We start from the raw sequence: 12792 nt of genomic DNA, 5'->3' as shown, positions 1-12792 counted from the left end.
TGTATGTTATGATTGTCGTTCTCTGCTTACGTTTAAAGTGTAGTAGAAGGCTGTGGTGGTGTCGGTCAGGCGTATAGCCCTGGCGTAACCTTTTTGGACTCGCTTCACCTTCCTAACGAGATATTTATGGCAGCCTCGCCACGGACAGGTGTTGCAAATTGTTGTTGCTCTTCGCCTTTCATGATAACTGCGTCAGCGTTTGGCGCGACTGTAGGTAGTGTTCGGTCAGAAATTAATAGTATTTTAAATAATTATAAGAAATCTGCAAGAGAGCAAAACTAGGGAGGGTGAGTTAGTGATGGGCGTTAGTCTGGCTTTGGAGTACGTCATCAAGTGGTAGGATGTCGGAACGGCGTAGGCATGATGATGCGGTGCGAGACTTACAGGGCGTCATGGCCGTAACTGTCAGCATCCCCTCAACTGACACACTTGTTAACTCCTTTCACTGCGAAGTCCTGTTGAGCTCGAGCTGGCCTGGTTTCGTGACATTATGCTTTTCAGGACTTGGGAGTTATTTGCCTCATAAGGTTTTCTTCATCTAGACAGTAAGATAGGCAGATGAACCATATTAGAAATAAAATTGTGTGTTGCCTGTCACAAGTATAATCACTTAAGTTATATGCAACAAGGATGGATAAGCATTATATGTTGTAGTATATATCTATTGGCAATGCCATTACACAACCATGTAAAATATTACAATAATTGCATAAAATAAGCTTACCATTTAAATATTTTAAACATTTATTTGGTGAATCTCTTTTACTTGGTTTGAAATGGACTTAACTGTTCGGACCAATAGTGAGTGAGGTATTGTTAGCTGATGTGTATTGAACTTATTTTGTGATTGATCCTTTGATATTAAGATGGTTCTGTAAAGATTGGCCTATATCACTTGGTGATTTGTTTCTTCACTATCACTTCCTCCAAGAAGTGGTAGATTATGATTTTCACAATATTTTTGTGTTAGTGGCTGGTATAGCTTGCTAGTGATTCCATATTGGTGGTATCCTCCAAACCATATTGCATATGATGATAAGCATACAGATAATGACTGCTGGTAGTACCAATTCTTTTTCAATTATCTATACTTTTATTGTTTTAGTGATAGCATTTGGTCAATCTTCATTGTTATCCATATTAATAAGAATGTTTTGTCTTCTTAATCATGCCTTCAAAGATGATGGATTGGTATAGAACCTGACACAGGAAGGAGGATAGGGAGTATAAGGTTCTTTGTATGGTGTTATGATGCTTATCTCTAAACCACAGTGACAATTAGGAATTATCTTTATAAATATAAATTTTACTTAATTTGTGGATAATATTTTCGTGCGTGTGTGTGTGCGCGTGCGTATGCACACAGGCACGTTCTTACTTCCTATGTATTTTTATTATATGTATTGTTATGCCAGCAATAGCATCTTGTCTAGGGATCAAGGCACACAGAAACTTCTAGTTAAGCCGGGCTTGCTAATGCATTTAATTAAGACATTTCACCATCACCACAACCCACATAAACCCATCACCACACGGCACATATACAATATCTACAATTGTGTGAGCTCGACACGTAAAACATATCCTACATAATCCTGGAACAATACTTAAGTATTACCTGGAGCCACGGAGAAGGAAGTGTGGACGAGGCAACTGCCAAAGCGAATCTGACTTGTCCCAGGGCTCCAGCTAACACGTATCCTAGGGACACGTCACCGACCGATACGTCAGCCAATTCCATGGTTCGTGACCCTTCATTCGAAGACATTAATATCGAACCAATGTATATAACAATGAGCTTAAATCTAATAATTACCCATAACAATGAGCTTAAATCTAATAATTACCCATATCAATGTATACAAGTTAGAACATAAAAAGAAACAAAATAAAGAGAAAACTTATAAAGTTAGGGGAGATTATAGCGTACCATAACAGTATATGTTCTCATTATAGAATTTGTATGTACCATATATTGTTTTATTTTTCTTTATATATTTTGAGTATTGTTTGGCCAAGATGGGAATATTTGAAAGTTTTTTTGTTGTTTAGCTCGGTTATGAAGCATGACATTTACTTAGAATAAGTATATGTTAGATGCTTTGACATGACAAATTACACTGTTAGATTGGCTCACTGCCTTTCCTCACTAAGAGTAAGTTAATAGTGCTTTATTCTACACTCTAGTTCAGAGGTTCTTGGTCTGGGATTTGCAAATCTCCAGGGGTTCACAAGAAGTTTTCCATGGGTACTTAGATACCTGATCTAATTATTTAATTTTCAGTATACTATTTCATATTGAGTTAGTGTCACTCATTAAATTAAGATTCAGTTTAGTGTCAGATTACTGGGGCGTTCTGGTAGATGGTCTTATAACTCCGTTCTAAATGAGAAAAAGATTTAGAACCCTGGCTCCAGTTGCTTGCTATCATTGTGCATGTTGCTGTCTCATGTTGTGGCTGCAGTGTAAGACTTGCTTCACCTGACTATGCTTTAGTGTTTTTTACCTTTCCCAGTTCTGCTTTTGTCCACAAAATGGCTCATTGAAAGTATATTTTACTTCTCATGCATAGCTATTAGTGACAAATTCATGTTTCAAAACTTCTCAGTTGTGTGAAGGAAGTTTGAATTCTGTTGAACATAGTAGTTAAGTGGAAAAGGAAAGTAATAGATGGAGAGGTATCAAAATGTGAGGTGTGTGTTTGTGTGTATTTATCTAGTTGTATTTACCTAGTTGTAGTTTTACAGGGCCTGGGCTTTATGCTCGTGTGGCCCTGTCTCCATATCTACACTTATCCAATCTTACTTTAAAAGTGTGTACACTCGTTGCAGACACTACTTCTTCATCTAAACTGTTCCACATCTCAATACATCTCTGCGGGAAACTATATTTTTTTATATCTCTCAGACATCTTCCCTTTCTCAGCTTTTTACTATGCGATCTTGTGCTTCGGGTGTCATATTCTTCTCTCAGGATCAGTTTCTCATTATCCACTTGGTCCATTCCGTTGATCAATTTATAGACTTGTATCAGGTCTCCTCTCTCCCTTCTTTGTTCCAAGGTTGGTAGATCCATAGCCTTTAGTCTCTCCTCATATGTCATCCCTTCAAGTACTCTATCAACTATTCTAGAATAGAAACTCAATAAATTAGTTACACAAGACCGTCCTTTTCTAAAACCAAATTGGCTATTTGATATTAATTTGTTGTCTTCAAGGAACTCGATCCATTGTTTCTTTATTATTCTTTCAAACATCTTGCATATTACACTAGTTAGTGATACCGGTCTGTAATTTAAAGGTTCTTCTTTCCTTCCGCTCTTATATATGGGAACCACCTCAGCTCTTTTCCATTCTACTGGCACTGTTCCATTTTCTATTGAGCATTTTATGATGTTGTATATAGGACTTGCTAGTTCTTCCCTACATTCTTTCAGTATTCTGCCTGAGACTTCATCCGGTCCCATTGCCTTCTCTTCATCCAGTTCCTTCATTAACTCTTTTATTTCAAGCTTGGTTACTTTAATCTCTTTCATATAGATTGTCTCTCTATTACCCTGTGGCCTCTCAAATTTGGATTCTTTAGTAAAGACCTCCTGGAATTTTTTATTTAATAGTTCTGCCATCCCATTCTCTCCTTTTAACCTTTCTATTGTTTCTTTTTGCCTAATTTTTCCATTTATGAATCTATAGAACAATTTTGGTTGCTCCTTACATTTTTCGACAATATCTTTTTCGAAGTTCTTTTCCTCTTCCTTCCTCACCTTAACATATTCATTTCTCGCTGCCTTGAAGTTTTCCTTGTTTGTTGGATTCCTATTTCTCCTCCACCTTTTCCATGCTCCATCTCTTTTCTCCTTTGCCCTAGCACACCTTGCATTAAACCAATCTTTCTTTCCTTCTTCTTTTGGTCTATATTTTGGGACATATTCCTGACTCCTGTTTTGTATATTTCCAAAAATAAGTTATATTTGTCTTGCATTGTCTCTGAGTTTTCCATCTCCTCCCAGTCTACGTTTTAAAATAGTTCTTGAGATTCTCAATATCAGCCTTTCTGTAATTTAATCGGTCTCCTTTGTATGAATCGTCTCTATCTTCCTTTCCTTCTTCTATATCTATTTCTAATATTGCATGGTCACTCTTTCCCAATGGGCACTTATATCTTATATCGTCATTCATTTGTATACCCCTTGTAAAAACTAGGTCCAATCTCGCCGGCTCGTCGTTTCCTCTGAATCTTGTGCATTCCTTTACTCTCTGGTCCATCATATTGTCTATCATTAGGTTCAAGAATCTTTCTCCCCAGGCTTCTTCCCCCATACCACTTTCATAATTTTCCCAGTCCACTTCTTTACAGTTGAAATCTCGTGTGTGTGTGTGTGTGTGTGTGTGTGTGTGTGTGTGTGTGTGTGTGTGTGTGTGTGTGTGTGTGTGTGTGTGTGTGTGTGTGTTCACCAAGGCATGATCACGAGTATATCTACAACCACCAGCCATTGCCTTCTCAGTGTGATCACAACTTATCATTACCGATCTTTGGGTAAGACTGTGATTTCACACAACACACATCCTATTCACGTGGCTGGTCAAGGGAGACAGTAATCGCCCCACTTGTCAACACATATGCTTTTCAGTGTGTGTGTGTTTGTTGATTATTTCTCTTATAAATGTAACAACAATTTTTCTATAACTTTATTATGAAGAAGGAACTGATGAAAAGCTTTGTTTGACAGACAGATAGAGACAGGGGGAGAGAGAGAGAGAGAGAGGGGGGCATTTTTACTGAAAGCTACTTTCTAAAGTGAGGGATATTTTTTTTCATATGCTTGTTCTGAAATGGCATTTTTAGTTGAAAATATAATTAGATGTGTATAATAGTTATTGTAATGTTAGGGTTACGAAACTTCTGATTGGACTATCAGATAAGGCAACTAGGACAGGGATACATGTAATGAGCAGTAAGATGGGAGGGTGATTAGAAGATGGAGTTAGGATAGGTACGTATACTGTTAGGGAAAAATTAATTCAAGGACTCCGTTGTTTTTGCATTATTGCTTCAATTACACTAAAATGATGCAGTCTTTCATCAGTTTGATCCCATTGTTAAATTCTTGAGCAAAATTAATGTAATTCAATATACAATAAAATTTTTGCTCAAAGATTATATGGTATTTGTACTGTCATTTTTCTTAAAGTATTTTTGTGCCCTGGTTTAACATATATCTGAATGCTTTAATCAATTGGAACATAATTTTAGTTGCTTATTACAGATATTATTTAGTACTGCAGAATATAAGTATGTTTGTAATCCACAGTTGTAAAGCCATCTGAAACAAGGTAGAGGTTCAGAAGTGGAGGCTTTTCTAGTTGATAGAGGTCCATGTTGGCTGTCATGTGGTAATACAGGTGTGCTTGAACATCCTCCTGAACTGTGTGTTGGTTTTGTAGTGGACTGAATCATGTCACAACACTTCAGAATATAACAAGTAAAACTGATTAATGTTTTAGGAGTGTTTGAATATGTGTATGTTGTCCTGTGATATCTAGTATGGCCTTCCATATAGAAAAGATCTGCACCTCTGCCTTGTCCTGGTAGGAGTAGGAACTGTGTGTGTGTGTGTGTGTGTGTGTGTGTGTGTGTGTGTGTGTGTGTGTGTGTGTGTGTGTGTGTGTTTACCTAGTTGTAGTTTTACAGGGCCTGGGCTTTACACTTGTGTGGCCCCGTCTCCACATCTACACATGTCCAATTTTTCTTTAAAACTATGCACACTCGTTGCTGACACCACTTCTTCACTCAAACTGTTCCACGTCTCAACACATCTTTGCGGGAAACTATATTTTTTAACATCTCTCAGACATCTTCCCTTCCTCAATTTTTTTTACTATGCAATCTTGTGCTTTGAATGTCTTAATCCTCTCTCAGGATCAGTTTCTCATTATCGTGTGTGTGTGTGTTTATTTACCTAGTTGTATTTACCTAGTTGTAGTTTTACAGGGCCTGGGCTTTACACTCGTGTAGCCCCGTCTCCATATCTACACTTTCCAATTTTTCTTTAAAACAATGCACACTTGTTGCTGACACCACTTCTTCACTCAAGCTGTTCCACGTGTGTGTGTGTGTGTGTGTGTGTGTTTACTTACGTTTGTGAGAAAATGCCCAATACAAGATATCAATAGTCAAATTTGTGTTAAGGTTGGTTTTCCACCATAAAACAAACAGTTGGATTTTATAGTGGGTCTTATGATTTATACAGATCTAGGATATCGTAAATTATCCATATACCTCTCATGTAGACTTCCCTTCTTAACAAGTTGCTTTTGTTTTCTAGAGGTCATCATCATACTTAAAATGTTTAACTTTAATGTTAAACTATTTAAATTGAGATTGAGACTTTTACATTAGGTACCATGAGCTCTTGAATTCTCCATAGAAGAATGGCCAACATTGTCACAAAAGTAGCCAACAGTTGTGGTTGACCTTGAGTTAATGCATACACACACACACACACACACACACACACACACACACACACACACACACACACTGCATAGTGTCATGGTTAGCACGCTCAGCTCACAACCAAGAGAGTCTGGGTTTGAGTCCAGGGAAGCGGCAAGGCAAATGGGCAAGCCTCTTAATGTCTATCCCAAGTTCACCTAGCAGTAAGTAGGTACGGGATGTAACTCGAGGGGTTGTGGCTCCGCTTTCCTGGTGTGTGGAGTGTGTTGTGGTCTCAGTCCTACCCGAAGATTGGTCATGAGCTCTGAGCTCACTCCGTAAGTGGGAATGCTGGCTGGGTGACCAGCAGGTGACCATGGTGTTGAATTACACACACACACCGCGTAGTGTAGTGGTTATCACGCGTAGTGTAGTGGTTATCACGCTCGACTCACAATCGAGAGGCCTGGGTTCGAATCCCAGTAAGTGGTGAGGCAAATGGGCAAGTCTTTTAATGTGTGGCCCCTGTTCACCTAGCAGTAAATAGGTACGGGATGTAACTCGAGGGGTTGTGACCTCACTTTTCCGGTGTGTGGAGTGTATTATGTGGTCTCAGTCCTACCCGAAGATCGGTCTATGAGCTCTGAGCTCGCTCCGTAATGGGGAAGACTGGCTGGGTGACCAGCAGACGACCGAGGTGAATCACACTGGTTAGGAACATATAGTGAAGGTTGAAGAGCTTCCACCCTTCTCTCTTCTGACATTCGCTTTTTGCTTGTTCATGTACTTTTTGTGTTAATATGCCTTATTCATACTTAGTTCCTTACCTTATCCTTCCACCTTTCAAGTGGTTTTCTTATCTTGTTAGTACCTTCATTTACATACACTTCACAAACTCTTCACTCTTCATTCTCTCAATATGGCTGTACCATATGTGTTCCCTTCACCCATTCCACAATTTACTCTGCTACTTGCACAAATGTGTGTACTACACCTCTTATGCATACCTTGATTGCTTTCATTTTCCTGTCTCAGATTATTCATTTGCACAGTGCAAGCTGAAAGGATGAGAATTTCATAAATCATTCCATCTCCCATGGCTAATACACAGAACAAGAAGATTGCTCACACCATTCATGCGGTTTTCATTGAAGGCACTTTTTATCTCCTAGTTTAGAAATCTTGAACTTGTGTTCCAGTTTTAGGTCTTTAGTGCTACTATGATGCTCTCCAAAGTCCGTTTTATTTGTTTCAACACATTACTGATTTTACCGTTTTCTTTAAAGTTAAACAAAAATTGACTAGGTTTTAAAGATTTGTCTATTATGACTAGTATTATGGTTTATCAAAGACATAGTCTATCTCTGCACTCATGTGACAGCTTTGTTCAGTTAAAGGATCCAAGTGTAGCACATGAGCTTGAATATTTGCTCCCACTCCTATCTCCACACACACACACACACACACACACACACACACACACACACACACACACACACACACACACACACACACACACACACACACACACACACGGCCCTTTAGCTCAGTGGTTAGAGCGCTGGCTTCACAAGCCAGAGGACCGGGGTTCGATTCCTCGGCCGGGTGGAGATATTTGGGTGTGTCTCCTTTCACGTGTAGCCCCTGTTCACCTAGCAGTGAGTAGGTACGGGATGTAAATCGAGGAGTTGTGACCTTGTTGTCCTGGTGTGTGGTGTGTGCCTGGTCTCAGGCCTATCCGAAGATCGGAAATAATGAGCTCTGAGCTCGTTCCGTAGGGTAACGTCTGGCACTCTCGTCAGAGACTACAGCAGATCATATAGTGAAACACACACACGCACACACACACACACACAAAAAAAAATTTCATTACTTAATTTTTGCAGTTTTACAGATATCAAAGTATTTAATTAAATGAAAAATATTATTATTTTTTGTATATATATATATATATATATATATATATATATATATATATATATATATATATATATATATATATATATATATATATATATATATATATATATATATATTTATATATTATATATATATATATATATTTATATATATATATATATATATATATATATATATATATATATATATATATATATATATATATATATATATATATATATATATATATATATATATATATATATATATATATATATATATATATATATATATATATATATATATATATATATATATATATATATATATATATATATATATATATATATATATATATATATATGTATATATATATATATATATATATGTATATATATATATATATATATATATATATATATATATATATATATATATATATATATATATATATGAATGTTTTTGTTTGCATTTCATAATTTATCTTTTACACACTAGACATTGGATTGTTAAGCATAAATACTCTTGATTGTTGTTTAGTACATTAACTATTGGTTTGCTATGTCTGTATGAAGAGGAAGATTGTTCAGATTAAAGGAAATGTGCAGGTGTTGTGTTGTCTTCCAGTCTGCCAGCAGGCAGATCATTGCTTGTCACAGACTGTTGATGTTATGATCAAATACTCAACTTATCTGAATAATCTTGTTCTTGTGATTGTTTTTTATATTTTTTTATTTTGACATTGTTATTTATTCTTTTGTAAATTATACACCACAAAGGAAAACTCCATTTGATGGATACTTTAAAGGAATGTTAAGTGGAATGTTGATTATTTCCAGGCTGTGTGTGTGTGTGTGTGAGATGAGTGCTCTTTTATTACTTTATTTTTACACACACTTTGTATGTATGTTTATTTTCCATGTTACCCAAGTATATTCTACTTTCAAGTATGGGTGCTTTGTTTGGTATAGCTGTATTTCATCGTTGTTATAAAGAATCCATTCGTACTGTGTTGTACCTGTTGGCCGTGGAATCACATAATAGTGTAATTGACAATACATTTATGTTGTAATACCATTGTCTGTCAAGGCATATAATAGGAAATTGAAGAGGTGTTTAACTAAAAAAGAAATCTATAGTTATTTGACTATTATTACATTGAAAATTATATATATTTATATATATATATATATATATATATATATATATATATATATATTTTTTTTTTTTTTTTTTTTTTTTTTTTTTATATATAATTTTTCTGAGTTTGAGGAGTAACAATGTGAACTAAAAAAGTGTTAAAGTTAAATTACTGACCAGAACATCACATTGTATGTAGACCCGACTCATAATCATAAGTTTATTAACCTGCTGCACTCACTTCCAGCTTTGCTTTATATTTCCTCCAGTCTCAAGTATTCTTATCTGCTGACAATCCCATTACAAAGTTGATATCTAAGAGACTAGAGATTACAGGACACGAGATTGACAGGGACCACAAGACACAGTGGAAGTGATTGTGGCAGATTACACATTTTCTTTACAGTCACATATACCAAAGTTTGTAGAATTGTGAAAATATGACAGCATCACCAGCGGAAGTTATACACCCACTTCCCTCCCTGCCCTCTGACCTTCATTAGTATAGGAAATGGGTGTTCACTGGAGGAGGAAGTGAGTTGGGGAGGAAAGGCAGGAGGGATGGGTTGATCCAGGGAGGTGGGTTAGTGTGTTCTTAGTGAGAGAAGAGGTGAGGGTGGCTTTGAGTTCCAGGATCTTGGTGCAAAGGTGTGGATGGGTATGCATTGAGGAAGGGGCAGGCAGGATGTGATGTGAAGCTTTTAACTCTTATTATTAGTGTTGCTTCAGTGTACTTAATAGTACCTGACAATACTCTTTCTTTGTGCTTCACCCGTTTGAAGACTTTTATTTTTGTTTTACGTATCTATTAATACTCTAGGATTATTTTAATGTATATATTTATCCTTGGTTTTAGTTTATTGTTTTTGTTCCTATTGAAGTATTAATTTATTTACTCCTTTAATTTTATTTGTCTTTTATTTACTTATTTGAGTCTCATTTTGATATTTATTTTTATATTGGGAGCAGGGGGAGAATACACCACAAATTGGTATTGGATAGGAAAATTATTATAAAACCACGTAGCCCTTACAGTGGAGAAAAAAGAAGCAGCGGCCTTGTGCAGCTCAGAGCATTGCCGTCACCATCTGATATCCTCATAACTGCAGGTGGAAGGAAAGGTGATGGTGGGATTGGAGTAAGGTATTAGGATATTAGCACAGGATCTCTCTCTCTCTCTTTGCGTCACCCTTACTTACTCCCATTTTCTCTCTCTCTCTCTCTCTCTCTCTCTCTCTCTCTCTCTCTCTCTCTCTCTCTCTCTCTCTCTCTCTCTCTCTCTCTCTCTCTCTCTCTCTCTCTCTCTCTCAATTCATGGTGTAAGTGTGGATGGATTTTTGGGTAGTGGAAGGGAGAGAGAATGGGAGTTCGGGTCCACTGTGTGGGGGGGGTTGGGGGTCATGTGGATTGGTGAAAGTGTGCTGACAAATGGAAGGACAAGGCAAGGTGGAGCAAAGGAAGGTGGTGAATTGAAGGATGTAATGGTGACAGATGATGATGACCAAGAAACACACACACACACACACACACACACACACACACACACACACACACACACACACACACACACACACACACACACACACACACACACACTTCTGCTACTGGTATATAGACGAATAGACACGTGCATACCCCTTTCTTCTCTCCCTCACTCACCCTCTCCCGGCACTTATCTTCAGTGCCACATGGGTAAAGGTGAGCATGACACAGTGAGGAGGAGGAGGAGGGACAACTACCACCACCACCATGCCAGCAGCACCAGCCAGGTATGTTGGTTGGCACAGGGTGATAGTGAAAGCAATGGAAGGGGTGCCTGTGCTGGCTGGCTGGCTGGGGGTCTGGGGATGATGATCTGGGGCAGGAAAGCTGGAGGGGGCCTGTACTACCAACACTGCCAGGAGAGTTGAAGGAAGGAAGGTCTTCGTCATGAGCTGGCACGCTTCCTGGCAGTGGTGGTGGTGATGGTGATTGCATAGGCAGATATTTATATCCTTAGTCGCGTCAGGGCTGGCTGCCGCACATGTAACCAAACAGCCTCTCGTCCCTGGCCACTGGGTGAGGCACAGGGAGCGTTCCATTCTATTTTCGGGAAGATTGAGGCAACGCTTTCAGTTTTGAGTCACGGGGGAAGGACGTGGAGGAGTATGCAATTAGCCACCTCGCCCTCCTCGCTGACTTGTAAAAATATTGGGTGGTGTTAGTTTTCTAGTTCATAAACCACAACTTTGAATAACGCTAAGAACAACGTGACTAGATAAATATATTGTTATCAAATGTCTGATAACAGTGGGAAAGTGTACCGGACGACGAACTGTTCCCCCCCCCACACACACAGCCATTGTCCATAAGAGGTCCGTCACGGGACTGGTAGAGGGAGAGAAGGAGGACGAAGGGAGCCGGGAATGTTGAAGGCTTCGTTTGCCGCTAGTAATGATGTGAATGGCGTGATGTAACGAGGGGACAGCGTTGGACCTGTGCCCGCCCCTTCCCTCACGCCGGGTTTTCACCATCCATTCTCTCCCCTTTCCTCAGCCTGCCATATCTACTCACCCTCTCCTCTATCCCCAATTCCCCCCCCCCACATTTGCTGCGTCACCCTTACTCCCATTCTCTCTCTCTCTCTCTCTCTCTCTCTCTCTCTCTCTCTCTCTCTCTCTCTCTCTCTCTCTCTCTCTCTCTCTCTCTCGTGTGTGTATGAGAAAAATTATTAGGAAGGTATTAACGAGAGGTATTGTTGTTTAAGAAGAAATAGTCAAATGGAAAACGCAGAGGATGACTTCACCTTACAATATTGAGTTGATTAAGTCTACCCCGTCAACACCTTTCGATTTAAGTGAATTAAGGGAAAAAAAAATATATATATATAACCAATAAATAAATTCTCCCCATGAACACTCCTTTCGATTTAAGTGGATGAAGAAAATATATAACCAAGAAATAAATGAAAAGGATTTTGTTAACTTATTGGCGTAAAAATAAAATGGTGAAATTTATGTTTGAAGTAGTATTGTTAACATGTACATAAAGATTCGGATTAAACTGCCTTGCGTCATTGATATATGTTATGCCTTTTAAATTCATTGGATGTGTGGTCGTGTTTGTGTGGATGGAGCAGTGCAGGAGAGGAAGCTTTACGTCATATCCTTACGTCAGTGTGTGTGGGTGCGTGTGTTGTGGCGACACCTGCGATGTTTGTCAGGAAAGATGTTATGATCGACCTCATTTCAGTGTACATGTCAGTGTTCATATTGTTTTGTGGTCCGTAAATACGCTGATTATAGGTACTTTCTCTCTCTCTCTCTCTCTCTCTCTCTC

At 38.3% G+C, this 12792-nt stretch overlaps 1 protein-coding gene across 1 annotated transcript in view; it reads left to right on the top strand.

Annotated features, from left to right (window-relative positions):
* Positions 1-12792, top strand: part of LOC123516462 (SIN3-HDAC complex-associated factor-like) — a 92133-nt gene that overhangs the window by 480 nt on the left and 78861 nt on the right. The window lies entirely within an intron of this gene.

Source organism: Portunus trituberculatus, chromosome 41 (assembly GCF_017591435.1).
Source record: "Portunus trituberculatus isolate SZX2019 chromosome 41, ASM1759143v1, whole genome shotgun sequence".
Classification (NCBI taxonomy): domain Eukaryota; kingdom Metazoa; phylum Arthropoda; class Malacostraca; order Decapoda; family Portunidae; genus Portunus; species Portunus trituberculatus.
The sequence above is the reverse complement of the archived record's forward strand: the minus strand, read 5'-3'. Positions and strand labels throughout refer to the sequence as shown.